The 14,702-nt window shown below is 40.8% G+C and overlaps 1 long non-coding RNA gene across 1 annotated transcript in view; it reads right to left on the bottom strand.

The window, feature by feature from the left end:
• LOC133207691 (uncharacterized) overlaps positions 1-14,702 on the bottom strand; it is a 209,424-nt gene that overhangs the window by 176,673 nt on the left and 18,049 nt on the right. The window lies entirely within an intron of this gene.

Here is a 14,702-nt window from a genome sequence, read left to right as displayed (position 1 = left end):
CCTCCTGTGAATCTAAAAATGAGTTTTGAAGCATTACCTGTAGTACTGTGTCACCACGAACACAGCAATGATATGCAGCAGAAGCTTAATAAGGACATAAGTTAGGTTGTCTAGTGAATGGAGAAGACTGAATTCACCAAGGAACTCATACATTAATGGTTTTAAAAAAATATTCTGGGACACAGCACGCTTCCAGATTCAAAACAGTTCAATACACAGAAAACAAAACACAGGATATCAAGATGCTTGTCCTTCATAACTCCCAAGCTTTGATCAGAGTTTCCCCTCCTAGAAATAGAAAAAATGGTTATACATTTTGTGATGGATTCCCTTCTACCTAATAAGCTATAATTCCACCAATACTAATTTTTATTTCTGTCTGGATTTATGTATACATTTGCCCCATTCCTTTTCCTAAAAAAACCACACCCTGTTAACTAGGACCTTTGATCTCTCTACTTTTCTATATTCAATTGATACCAATGATCACCAAATGAACAACTAAGTGGAGACATGCAGACAATAAAAGGGATTTTGTGTGCTTCCCCTAGGAAACCAGGATAAAGAAAAAATGCAATGAATTCTTATTTAAACAGTTAATTGAAACAAAGTTGAACCACATTATGTTTTAGCAAGCCAACTGTAGTCTAGTGGCAGCAAAAGGTCCATGAAAAGAGAAAACAGAGCAATCCAATCCTTACTTCACTTTTCAGGAGCTGTGATTCTTTCAGTGATATTTTTGGTGGAAATGGACCTCAGAAAAAGATACTTGGAAGGAAAAAATTCAAGAAAATGTGGTGACTATTTTTTGCACACATGTCAGTACTGTGCTTTTGGCACGTTGTTGATGGTGCAAGATACATCCATTTTCAGCAAAGAAAGTCTATGGAATTCCAATTAGCTGTATCATGATTAGAAAGGGATTGGATGAAAATACTAAGGAAGTGTAAAGGTCCAGAAAAGAACTCCTTGTTTCAAAAAAATTGTTGAACATCATCAAATCATAGAATATTTGGGGTTGAAAGGACCTTAAATCTCCTCCTGTTCCAACCCCTTGCCATGGGCAGGGACACCTTCCACTAGACCAGGTTGCTCAAATAAAAATACTGGAGTGTAAACCAGCACCCCCAAGCTTCTCTGAAGGCTGCATTTATTTAACCATTACAGCTTTCCTCTAAAAACTGTCCACATTCATGCATTAGTTGATATTCCTTGACTTCCTCCCAAAAAATCTATAGAAAGTTTAACAACAGAAGGGGCTAGAGGGCCTGAGCTGAGCACCTCAGCTGGACTTGCATGCTTTCCAACTTCCAGTAATTTATTTTAACTTCTCCATTCATACAAATATTTGCATTGAAACAGGTTTTTTTAATATTAATTCAGTATATATTGCCTATACATGCTACCAATAAATCCCCAGTTTATCACTTAACTCTACAAATTAACTTGGTTCTGCCAAAAGAATATTTGTACTATATCCTATCCCTGAGATAGAAAGCAGTAAGGCACACACATTCAATAATTCATGCAGTAACACGAGCAGATAAATACAGAATATGAAGGATCCAGAGAGCCTCCCATGCTTGCCCTGTTTGTTCAAGACAATAACTATTAGGGCAGTATAGATCCATTGCTATTTCAACTTAATACAATTATTTAAGTGGCTTAAGTATTTCTGAAGCAATTGATTTGAGCATCCAGGCTATTACAGGGGCCCACACAGGTGCTTATCTTTGTTGGCACCTTTAAAAATACAGGTGGTTGGGTTTTAATTTCTGTAAAGCAGTGATGGCGTTTCAAGAGGCAAGATGGTAAATGCATCCTCTTCACATAAGCAAGATACATTTAGTAAGTAATTGCATCTCCCCTGGCATGAGTTGTTCCCAACTGGTTGTTCATGGAGCCCTTTCGTGAAAACTATCTTTGAGCATTAAGCTATGTATATATAAAAGTATATGTGGGCCAACAACACAAGAGGGATGTGAAGCTGTTGGAGTAAGTCCAGAAGAGGCTGTGGAGATGCTGTGAGGGCTGGAGAAGCTCTGTGCTGGAGACAGGCTGAGAGAGCTGGGCTTGTTCAGCTTGAAGAGAAGGCTCCGGGGAGACCTTAGAACAGCTTCCAGTGCCTAAAGAGGCTACAAGAAACCTGGAGAGGGGCTTTGGACAAGGGCCTGTGGGAACAGGACAAGGGCGAATGGCTTTAACCTGACAGAGGGGAGATTGAGATGAGATCTTATGCAAAAGTTCTTCCCTGTGAGAGTGGTGAGGCGCTGGCATAGGCTGCCCAGAGAAGCTGTGGCTACCCCATCCCTGGCAGTGTTCAAGGCCAGGTTTGACAGGGCTTGGAGCAACCTGGTCTAGTGGAAGGTGTCCCTGCCTGTGGCAGGGGGCTGGAACTGAATGAGCTTTAAGGTCCCTTTCAACTCAAACAAGTCTGTGAGTCCATGATACCCTATTTAAAAGTCTCGTGACAATTCCCCCAGAAGAGCCCTGATGATGTATCCCTGAAGTTAATGGAAGCTAAGCTTTCCACTAAGACCAGAAATAAAATCCAGCTTCTTTTATTGCTTTCCAATGTTTTCTCCCTACCTACCTCTCTGTTCTTTCATCTCTGACCAAAGTGGTTGAACAAAGAAACAGAACAAAAAAAACCAAGCAAATATTTTCTACATCCACTGCTGAAGTAGCAACAGCATATTCCTAATATAGTCTCAATTCTGTTATTACAAGGCTATTGTCAAGTGTCCTACCTTTTTCTTTTCTTTTTTTTTTAAATAATTTTCACCACAACAGAGCACTAAACAGGTATTTCAAGAAGCCCAGCCTTTATTTGAGAGAACAGCGATGTTTCATTTAGAAACCATAAATGGCTTTGAGCATTTCAATTTCCTCTTTCTAAAATTCATTCCCTTGCACTTCTCTTTGTTGCATTAGCTTTATAGAAATTTTATAAAGCTCTTTAAAAAACACTTCAAACTTTAACAAAAAAAAAAAAAAACAACAAAAAAAACCCTAAAACCTAACAATCTTATTATTCTCAAATCTCTGCCACTTCAGATGGCTTTTGACACCTGTGTCATTTCTTTCACTTTCCTCATTCATAATGATCTTAAAAAGATATCAGGGAAATGTTTTGGTTATGTTTTCTTTGGTTTGGGGGGGGGGTGTTACTGAAAATTAGTTTCGAATTTCAATTGTTTTCCTATTTTCAAACATTTAGAAGTGAGACAGATAATCAGAAATAACTCCTATTAAGCATATTCAGCAGCATGTTTTGCTATATTATACAATCCTGAGACAAGATGCTGTCAGCAGCCTTTTTTTTCTACCACTCTATGGAAAACTAATGAATTTCCAACATTATTTTGTTGCTCAACCAGCTTCTAATCAACAACCTTGTCCTTCAGTGTGCAAGTGATTTACTTCCCCTGATGGGCTTTTACAGGGAGCATATTGTAAAGAAGTGTAGTTCAAAGCATAACCCCCAATTTTGTTTTCTTTAGTGTATTGATTGCAATAGAAACATTATAATGACTTGCTGAAATACTTTGACACAAACCTCACTGGTTGATTTAAATCACATTGATTTAATGCAACAGCTTCTTTACATTCCCTAAAGGTTTACTAAAAGTCACGATGGTCAGGAAATGTAGTAGTACTCTAGGAACAAGACATTGTGCTTTGGTTTTGTGCTTTACTAAAGGCAATGTCTGCAAACTTTGCTAACCTTAAGCACACAAATTCAGCTGTACAAGGGTCATCTTTTAATATTTAGGGATAAGGAATCACACTAACTAAGGAAAATTAATAAAGAGAGTGAAATCAGTGAGAACCATGAAATCTTTACAAAAGCAAGAACAAAAGACAGTTGGAAATTGTCTATAGGAACTTGAACCAGTTTCAACATTAGCACCTCACTGGCTTTGCAAATCCATGGACTAAAACAACCTAGAGATGCCAACACAGATCATACAAAGATTTGACAAAAACCACTTAAGTAGTGTATGCCACTGTTTGATTCCAACATTTGATTTGAGCAACAACTACAAAGTCTTCAGCATTCTGAAGAAATAGACAGAGGACCGATAAAGCAAAGCCTTTGCAATATCTGTTTAGGATACATAATGCCGCAAACATAGATGCTGTTTTGAGGTTTATGTAGATTTATCTAACTTGACTTAAATTTCTGTGCACTTCTGCATTTTGAATTTTAATGCAGTGAAACAATATCCTATGGAGCAAGCCTACCTTAGGCTCACTTAGGTCTGGATCAGCAGACAGCCCTGTAAACATATTCTCATACATACACATGCTCAGAGTATTCAAGTGGAAGTAATGACCAGATACAAAAGAAAATTTCATTCTCCATGTGTCAGAAGGGAAACAACACAAGTGAAGAATTTACATTAATCTTGTGATGCCTAGAAGCTGGAAAAGAGTATTTCAATATGCACTCCGAACTCCTTCAATTTCAGACACAATTACATTAAAGGGATGTTAAATAAATTCTGGTAAGCAATTCTGATTATTGGATAAAGGAAAACACAAAGGTGCAGCCATCCCAAGGAGAGGTCACCGGTGAGATTTGTGGCACAATACTGAGATTCAGGTCCTTGTTTTCCCTAATTGAGGGCAGCAGCTTTCATCTGCCAAATCACCCTGCAGGAAGCAAAACAGGCACCTGAATCTGAAGCTCCTACATTCTACAGCAATACCCTAATCCCACATGGAGAGCAAGAGAAAGGCACAAATATCTTGTGTGAAGCTTTAGTTCTGTTCTAAATCACTGTGATTTAGATTTTCTGTCGGTCAGCTCTTTGCAATACCAGCAGTCACTTACCTACTCAGAAACACAATTTTGATTCTTTGTTAAGGTACCAATGTTAACGTATGTGCAGAAGTAACATGCTGCATATGGGGGTGTGCAATGGAACAAGCACATGAAAGTTAAAGTACATTGTAAGTGAAAAAGAGAAAATGCCTTTAGAGTGACAGGCTCTCCTTCAAGAAAAGCCCAATAATTTATGCCTGCAAAGGTACTGTAAGGCTCATTTTAGCAGACAAAATTCCTCTAGATAATGTAGCTGAGGCACTGCAGGAAGAATCTCTTGATCCTTCACATACTTCACAATTTATTGAGCCAGAAGGAGATGACATAAAACTTTAATGCCATTTTCTCACTTGAGGTTTTTTCATTCCAAAATTTGAGGGGCTGTACTGATCAGATAGAGCAGTTAAAGACAGGAAGAACAGATGGCTGACAGAGTGAATCATTTTTGCATCAAGCAAACCTCTACTGTTTGGTATAAACTATACAGAAGAACAATTCTCCTTTTAAAGCATCCCACTGGGCAGAATAAGAGTGAAGTACCACAGACAATAAAACAAATGAGCTCTCTATTGGCTTCCAAAAACTTGTTATGTCTAATCTACCAGCCATAAAGGCTGAGCTTGGAAGTGTGTAATCCGAATGTAGAAGGCAGATTTCCATCTTTGAACTGCTTTAGACAGAACACAGGCAAGTAGTAACTGGTGGATGCAGATGACATTATAGAATCAGAGAATCATAGAATGGTTAGGGTTGGAAAGGACCTTAAGATCATCAAGTTCCAACCCCCCTGCTATGGGCAAGGACACCTCGATCTAAACCATATCAACCAAGGCCTCGTCCAACCTGGCCTTGAACACTGCCAGGGATGGAGCATTCACAACCTCCTTGGGCAACCTATTCCAGTGCCTCACCATCCTAACAAGAAAGAATTTCCTCCTTATACCCAATCTAAACTTCCCCTGTTTAAGTTTTAACCCATTACCCCTTGTCCTATCACTACAGTCCCTAATGAAGAGTCCCTCCCCAGCATCCCTAGAGGCCCCCTTCAGATACTGGAAGGCTGCTATGAGGTCTCCACACAGCCTTCTCTTCTCCAGGCTGAACAGCCCCGACTTTCTCAGCCGATCTTCATACGGGAGGTACTCCAGTTCCCTGATCATCCTTGTGGCCCTGCTCTGGACTTGTTCCAACAGATCCAGGTCCTTTTTATGTTGAGGACAACAGAACTGCACACAATACTCCACGTGAGGTCTCATGAGAGCAGAATAAAGGGGCAGGATCACCTCCTTCGACCTGCTGGTCACACTCCTTTTGATGCAGCCCAGGATACGGTTGGCTTTCTGGGCTGCAAGCGCACACTGAAGCCAGCTCATGTTCATTTTCTCATTGACCAGCACGCCCAAGTCCTTCTCCACAGGGCTGCTCTGAATCACTTCTTTGCCCAGCCTGTAGCTGTGTCTGGGATTGCTCCGAGCCAGGTGTAGGACCTTGCACTTGGCATGGTTAAACTTCATGATGTTGGCATTAGCCCGCCTCACAAGCGTGTCAAGGTCCCTCTGGATGGCATTCCTTCCCTCCAGCATATTAACCGAACCACACAGCTTGGTGTCATCGGCAAACTTGCAGAGGGCGCACTCAATCCCACTGTCCATGTCAGCGACAAAGATGTTAAACAAGATAGGTCCCAACACCAATCCCTGAGGGACACCACTCGTTACAGGTCTCCAGCCGGACATTGAGCCGTTGATCACAACTCTTTGTGTGCAGCCATCCAGCCAGTTCTTTATCCACTGAGTGGTCCATCCATCAAATTGATGTCTCTCCAATTTACAGACAAGGATGTCGTGTGGGGCAGTGTCTAACGCTTTACACAAATCCAGGTAGATGACATCAACTGCTCTACTGCTGTCCATCAGTTCTGTAGCCCCATTATAAAAGGCCACCAAATTGGTCAGGCAGGATTTCCCCTTAGTGAAGCCATGCTGGTTGTCACCAAGCACTTTGTTGTTTTTCATGTGCCTTAGCATGCCTTCCAGGAGATTCTTCTCCAAGATTTTGCCAGGCACAGAGGTGAGACTGACTGGTCTGTAATTCCCCGGGTCATCCATTTTCCCCTTCTTGAAAATGGGGGTTATATTTCCCGTTTTCCAGTCGTTGGAAAACCTGACTGCCATGATTTTTCAAATATGATGGCCAGCGGCTTAGCAACTTCCTTGGAAAGCCCACTTGTTTAAATATGTTGATATCCTTATGGGTAGAAAGGCTGAAAGGAATCCATACATCTTGCCCAAAACAAGGCAAGTCTGTATTTTCAAATTAAGGTATGATGGTTTTGCTCTAATTCTTCACACAACTAAAGCTCTGTAGAATGCTATGGGATTCACATTAGCCACAGAAGTTGCAGTGCTTCATTTACATCAGCCTTCATGAGTTGTGAAAAAAACACTGTAGTACTGGGGCTTAAGACTAGAATCACTAAAATGACTATAATTTATATCCTCCTCTGAGGATGTCTTTCACCTCTGTGTCTTTCACCAAAACTTCACAAAGGCTTCACAGTAGTATAAATTCTGCCCCTTTGTGTAGAGAGTAAAGCAAGAATGCTCTTATTTAAATAAATTCAGAATAAAACAAGATGATTCTTCTGCACAAGTGCCATCAGATTTCATATCAGTAGCTATCAATAAGAAAAATTAGTCACCCATAAATTTGGCTCTGCATCAGTCTCTGTTCTTTACTTTGGAAGTGTTTGGAAAAGCTAGGCATTTGCAAACAGCTTATTTTGTTGAAAGCAGACCACCACTTTCTTAAAACAAAACACTTTGATCTTCCTATCTGCTGCCTTCCAAACTCTCTAAATGCTGAGGGGCCTTTCTAATAGGGCAATGACGTGACACAGCCCGTGGGAAACCAGTTTTTTAGCAGTTTGATTTGTCTCCATCATAAGGTGTGAAGGTTCCTGCAAATTTTCGAAGCCACTGAGTGAGCGAATTTTGAATCTTTCCCAGTTTTCCAAAGTCACACTGAAGTAGGTACATGTGAATCAAAATTTGTAGTAAAGGTAACTCAAGATTTAAAAGCAACTACTGCCATGTTGCAGAACACCTCTCTGTGTGAGAGGGAGAACTGTTGACAGTTATTATCAATATTTAATCATAGAAACCATTTCTTGAGGTGAGGAGAAATGCATGTGTTGACTACAGCCCTGAAGGACTGGAAATAATTTTCTTTGCTGAGGTGAGAAATTAATTTCATAATCATTCTGCTCTACTGAATTCCTGGTCTTATAGTAGTTCTACAGTGCCCAGTGTACTAGATGGGAGTTTTTAAAACTAAATCTATATATACCTAAGTTGGAACTAGATGATCTTTAAGAACCCTTCCAACCCAAACCATTCTGTGATTTTATGACTATTTGTCTTTCTCAGAAGAAGCAATATGAGATTCTAATTAGCAATTGGGAAGCAGCAGAAGTGCTGTGACCATTCTATTTTACTTACCACACAGACACACAAATTTACTATGACAAAGCTGTGGAAATGGGTTTGAATGACCCACAGATTCTTTTCCTGCAAGTCAAATGTCTCCATGCTATTGTTGCTTCAGCAAAACATGGGAAGGAAACAAAGACAAATAAATGCATAATAACCATTCAAGCAAAATATGCCAGACAGTTACAAATAACTGAGTAAATATAAATTGGACAGATTTGGCTGGTGGCAGAAACTTGAAGGCATTTTTGTTTTTAAACAGGGATCCAGTGGCTGCAATGTGTGCATACAAGTTTCAACTTGCATAGGGAACTATTAGGCTGTGTCAGCCAGTGTTTGGGTTTCCTATACTCACTGCTTCCCTTGACCTCAAGTGTATTCCTTTGATCTGTAAAAGAGGATCCAACAGAGCACTGCCAAAAGGGAATTATGGCTGTCTGAGCTCTTAATATATTGTAAAATCCTTAGAAGCCAAGCTCTGAATACACATGCAGTGCTTCTGCAGGAGTGATAAAAGATTCCTGGTGCATCATGAAAATGAAAAATGATTATCAGTCGAGAGGGAAATTGCCAAAGGTTTCAGAAGACATGTTGCAATGACGTAAACAGTGACATAGGCATTAATTTCAATAACCTGACAGTGAAATGGCGCATACCTGAGCTGCCTAATACTTCATTATATTCCTTCTTTCACGAGATTTTAGCATTTGGGCTCTTCAGAACCCTTATTTACATCTTTCCCTAAGCTCACCTCTCCCAAAAGAAAGAAACTAAATATTTTAGTCCACTGGGAAGCTTTTCATTAATTATACTATATATTGAATATTTTACTGGAAAGGTCATCCCAGCCATTCAGCATGCCCTCTCTGCCAGCTAACTACTTTTCAGCTAAAATTGATTACATTGTCTTTTAGGTTTGCATGATTCTGTCAAGCAGCAGCACATATGGCATCAATAACATTACTGATACTGTGATATTGATATTGTGATGAGCCATATCCCTACCCGGTGCAGCCTCCATCCCCCATTCAGTGGTATTAAACTGCAATAGAGGTTGGAACCTTTAGAGTGACACCTCAGAAAGGAAGAGATGGCACAATGACTGTGTGACTAGCATGCTAGTTGTTATTCCCATGACCCAATGATGTGGCATAACATAAAGAGTACCCCTCAAAGAGGATTAATTGCTTTATTACCAGGTTCAAATTACTGTAGATATCCCAATTCATGCTCTATGCATTTGATCAGCTCCAAATCTGTTAGAGACTGGTTTTCTGTATGTGCTACTCCTACATTATTACCACTGAGAACAGCTTCATAGCCTTTACCACACCAAAAAAATCCCCCTGTAGTATATTTGCCCACAACAGTTGACCCCTTTGCCTGTGACATTTAGGATCACAGAATCAACTGGGTTGGAAAAGACCTTTAAGATCATTAAGTCCAAGCACTCCCAGCACTGCCAAGGCCACCACTAAATCATGGCACTAAAGGCCATGTCTACGCCATTTGTGAACACTTCCAGGGACAGTGATTCCACCACTGTTCCAATGCCTGAACACCCTTTTGGGGAAGAAATTGTTCTTAATATCCAGTCTAAACCTCCCCTGGTGCAGCTTGAGACTGTTTCATCTTCTCCTGTCACTTGCTCCTTGGGAGCAGAGACCAGTCCCCTCCTGGCTCCATCCTCCTTTCAGGTAGTTGTAGAGAGTGATAAGATCCCCTTGAGCCTTCTCTTCTCCAGACTAAATCCCTCAGGTCCCTCAACCGTTCCCGTCACACTTGTGCTCCAGGCCCTTCACCAGCTCCATTGCCCTTCTCTGGATCCTCTCCAGCACCTCAATGTCCCTCTTGTAGCAAGGGGCCCAAAACCGAACACAGGATTCAAGGTGTGGCCTCACCAGTGCCCAGTACCGGGGGAAAGTTTCCCCATATCAAAGACAGAGAAACTCTTGTGTTTGGATAACAGGGCATGGGGGGTATGTACAAAGGGACAGTCAAAGGCTTCACTTTCCTGCACTGTTAGTTTGGCAGGTGACACGCACACAGGTCACCTTGTGCTGAGGCAGCTCAGAAAATGCTTTTTCAAATAAAAATCTAAATGGGTCATGTCAGTTTTAAAGTCTGAAATATTCCACTGGCATGAACTCAAGTGCCTTTTAGTTACAAGGTTTTTGTACAATAAATTTTCAAAAGTGCTAGGTCAAAAAAACATAATCCCAATCAGCTCCTTCTTTCCCCATTCCTCTCATCATTGCAACACATTCTTGGAACTTTCAGCATCAGGGAAATGCAGATTCTTCAACAATGAATTATGCTAGAGGAAGGAAATACATGTGGGCATCAATACGACAGAAAAAATTCTTGCAGCACATACAGGATGACAAGAGAAAGTGCTCTTCACTCTTCTGCAACTGAAGAGAGAATAGGTAAATTATACTTGTAACGAGTTTTATACACAGCCTTAAGCAACTCCACTTAAAGTATCACCACCACAGAAAGGGGCACATGGCTTCTGGGCCTTGGTTACAGGACGATAGAAAGCAACCTGGATACATGGTACAAATCCCACTCAGTGTTACATTTGTCCTTCACTACAGATTCTGCCCTCTGAAACACACACTTATATCTTACCTGTTCAATACCAAACATAAGTCATTAATTGTCACTGATGTGTATTTCAACCACTGGCCTACACCACATTGCAAAATTGTTCTTTGTTCTGCATAGCATAAAATCATGAGCAAGGGGTGGGAGAGGCACTGACATAATAGAATGTGTTTCAGAACAAAATGCTGGTCAAGCACCTACAGAAGTGCAAGGGATTGATTTCATAAAAGCATCAGCATAAAGTGAGAAGTGAGTAAGAGAGAAGGTACTTCAGCTGAAGGGAGGAAAAACCTCAGAGGAGAAGCAGTAGCTGGCAACATCTCACAGTACTGCTGGCATTAGTGATTCACATCCTCATCTTTGCTGTGAATATTCCAGCACTGCCACAACAACATTTCATAAGCATCTCCCACAGACATTCTCAAAATGAAGAGTAATAAAGTTGACAGTTTCACCATGGGTAACACTAATATACAAAATTAGCATTAAAAAATGAGTGTTCACAGATTCTGTCAGAGAGGAAAACTTTCCTCTTTTGCACTATTAACAAACTTAACCTGAGGGAAGAAGGAAAACAAACAAGCCATGGGAAGCAACTTATACCAGTTTTTCAGTTGCATCACTTCTCTCAAGATGAGGACATGCGAGGGGCTGAGAGCTGTGCTTGTTCAGCCTGGAGAAGAGAAAGCTCCTTAAAGGGAGACCTTAGATCAGCTCCAAGCACATAAAGGGGCTACAAGAAACCTGGAGAAGGGCTTTGGTCAAGGGCCTGAAGGGACAGGACAAGGGGGAATGGCTTTAACCTGACAGAGGGGAGATTGAGATGACCTCATAGGCAGAAGTTCTTCCTGTGAGGGTGCTGAGGCGCTGGCACAGGTTGCCCAGAGAAGCTGTGGCTGCCCCATCCCTGGCAGTGTTCAAGGCTAGTTTGGATGGAGCTTGAAGCAACCTGGTCTAGTGGAAGGTGGCACTGCCTGTGGCAGGGGATTGGAACTGAATGAGCTTTAAGGTCCCTTCCAACCCAAACCAATCTGGGATTCTATGATCTCACACATGAAAGTACAGGATCTTGTATATTCATGATCCACAGAGAGATGATAAGCAGAAATAAAATTAAAAAATGAAAAGAGTGACACCAAAGTAGACACTGTGGCAAAATATTTTGTACTACAGTTGTGTACCAAGGTCTCCAAGTACTTTATAATTAGGAAAAATTCCTCCAGACAGATGAATACTGGTGAACATTACATTTCCAGACCCAGACTTACAAAGATGGTTTGGGTTTTTTTCTGTTGTTAAGGGGAGGGGTTGTGACAAAAGCCTATTCACAAGTTAGGGAGAAATTTCAGTTTCTAGCCCCAAGCCAAGAGCACTGGACAGCATTTCTCCCCACAGCCTAGATACAAGGCTCAAAGGGATATATGTAAAATACATGCAGCTTGTGTAAATACCTAGGAATGGAAGACGATCAAGATGCAGCTACATTACAGAGACTTCATAAATATCAGCAAGAAGCTGCTGCAAGCAACTAAAAGCATATGGCAGATCAAACCAGACAGCTCTTGGAGAAATAACAAACAAGGAGATTGCTTAGTTACAGATGCTTGTGCCAGGTTTCAAGTCTTCAAGAAATGGCACTATTCCCACCTCGTCCCATCTCTTTTCCTCCATTTGGTCACCTGGATTTCTGAGATTTTGATTCCAAACACAGAACAATTCTGTCCTAAATTCTCTCCTATGTCTTTCTGCCTAGCTGCTACATGGGACAACAGCTCTGTCATGGTTCTTTGCCTACAGAGCAAAGGGAGGACAAACCTGTAGCTGAAAGCAGTGCTAAGTAGAATAAGAACGTATGAGCTGCATCTAAAATGGCAAGCATGTAGAGACAGCTAAAAACATCCTTGTGTACAGTGTTCTTTGATTCATTTTCCTCTCTCAAGCAACTTCTTCAGGTGTTTTCCTCTGGTACAACAGTGCCATCTGCTCTGATCACTTATATGATATCCCTGTCTTTTGGATATGGAAACTCATCCCTACTCACAGAAAGTAACATCAAATACATATGCGCTCTTTACGAAAACACAAATCAGTTGCTGGAGGGCATGTCACATGATTATAAGGAAAATTACTTCAGAGAGCAAACCACAGGATACTAGGAAAGAATTAAACCCTGACTACAGGATCTTCACATGACTGTCCTTAGCTGCTGCCTCTTTCCTCAACCAAGCTCCAGATGAAGTGCCTGCAACCTCACCAAAACCAGCCCCAAGTGAAATGGAACCCCCAGATTCCCCAGCAATAGTCTGGTAGAATATGCAAAACTGTACTGGGCTGGGCAACATCAATCTCTAGCAGAATTTGGCATGCTGTAATTAAAGGACTCTAATCTGTGAAACCATCAGGCACATGCTGGTGGGAACACGGATTAGTGCATGGATGAGGGCACTGACAGCATTGTCAGTTGTATTTATAATATTCAAGCTCTACAGGCAACTTCTCAATGACAGCTTGGTAGCTTCATGTATAGGACTTACTTAGGGAGTCTGAATTGTCTTAATCAATGGAGGCCTTTAAAAAGAAATTAGACATCTGCCAAACATGACATGAATACAGCTGATCCTTCTCTGGACAGACATATAGATAGACACTATTCTGACACCCTTCCAAGCTCACAACCATACAAGGCTGTCCTTTGTTTTGCTTGCTTTTTAGCCTCCAAGTGGGTTGATCTCTCCCTCCATAAGTTCCGTTTCACCAGAAATCTTTCCCCAAATGAATATAATCCCTGATAATGTGAGACATCACTAAATGGGTAAGGAGACAGGAATCAATTTTATGTTTTATTTTAAGCTTTGTGTATGTAAGGTTTATGAATCACTCACACCCTGAGTTGGATATCTTTAATTCAGTGACAGAAAACAAACAATGCTCTTCAGGGACAGTTCAGATAATTTCCCTAAGAGATGAGTTGTAAAAGGGGAACTTACTGGAAGCTAGCAAGCTAAGAGAAATGTGGATTATCTTCTCCTTTATTATTCATCAGCAGCTCAATAGTTGAAAGGGAAGCAACACCCAGCTGGCTAAAACTCAACCCAGAGAGACAGAGACTACAATTTCCACCTGTGTCAGTGAGCAACCACTGTGTCTCATGATCACAAGCCATTCTTTGTCCAAACCTGCAGGTATATAAAGTAGGGAAGGGGAGGGTGTAAAGCTAAAATATGCTAACTGAATCTAAACAATACCAGAAGGAACAACAGCCTGAATTTTTAAAAGCTCAATTCCAATTCATGTGTCCAAATAAAGGTCAGATTATGAAGAGTTAACTACTGTGCATGCAAGTCTTTTGAAACAGATATAGCTATTAATGCCACAGTAAGAATTAGTGAGTGTAGAGAACTTTTCCAAGTGACTTCTGCTCCTTTATGTGAAAAGGGTACACCAGGTCTAAGGAAATCCAGCTTTGAGGTCTCTTGATAATTGCTCTGAAGTCTAAAAGGCTCAAATGTGTCACACAGTTCTAAGCTAAGCACAGCTGTTCTTAGCATAGTTCAGTTATTTAGGAATATTAGCCATCTAAACATTATTTCATAATCCTTGGCAATGATGCATATAACTACCCAAAGATCAAATTACACAGTTTATGATGCTTCTAAATTCATGTATTGAAACTCATTTGCAATCACCTTCTTCCAATCTTATGGAGAAATTTAAGGAAAGTCGCTATATCTCCCTCTGCCACAAACTAAAAAGATTACCAAAGCAAGGGT

This window comes from Neopsephotus bourkii, unplaced genomic scaffold (genome assembly GCF_033783945.1).
Source record: "Neopsephotus bourkii isolate Nb327-2 ecotype Australia unplaced genomic scaffold, CSIRO-AGI_Nbou_v1 NB_33, whole genome shotgun sequence".
Taxonomy (NCBI): Eukaryota; Metazoa; Chordata; class Aves; order Psittaciformes; family Psittacidae; genus Neopsephotus; species Neopsephotus bourkii.
The sequence above is the reverse complement of the archived record's forward strand: the minus strand, read 5'-3'. Positions and strand labels throughout refer to the sequence as shown.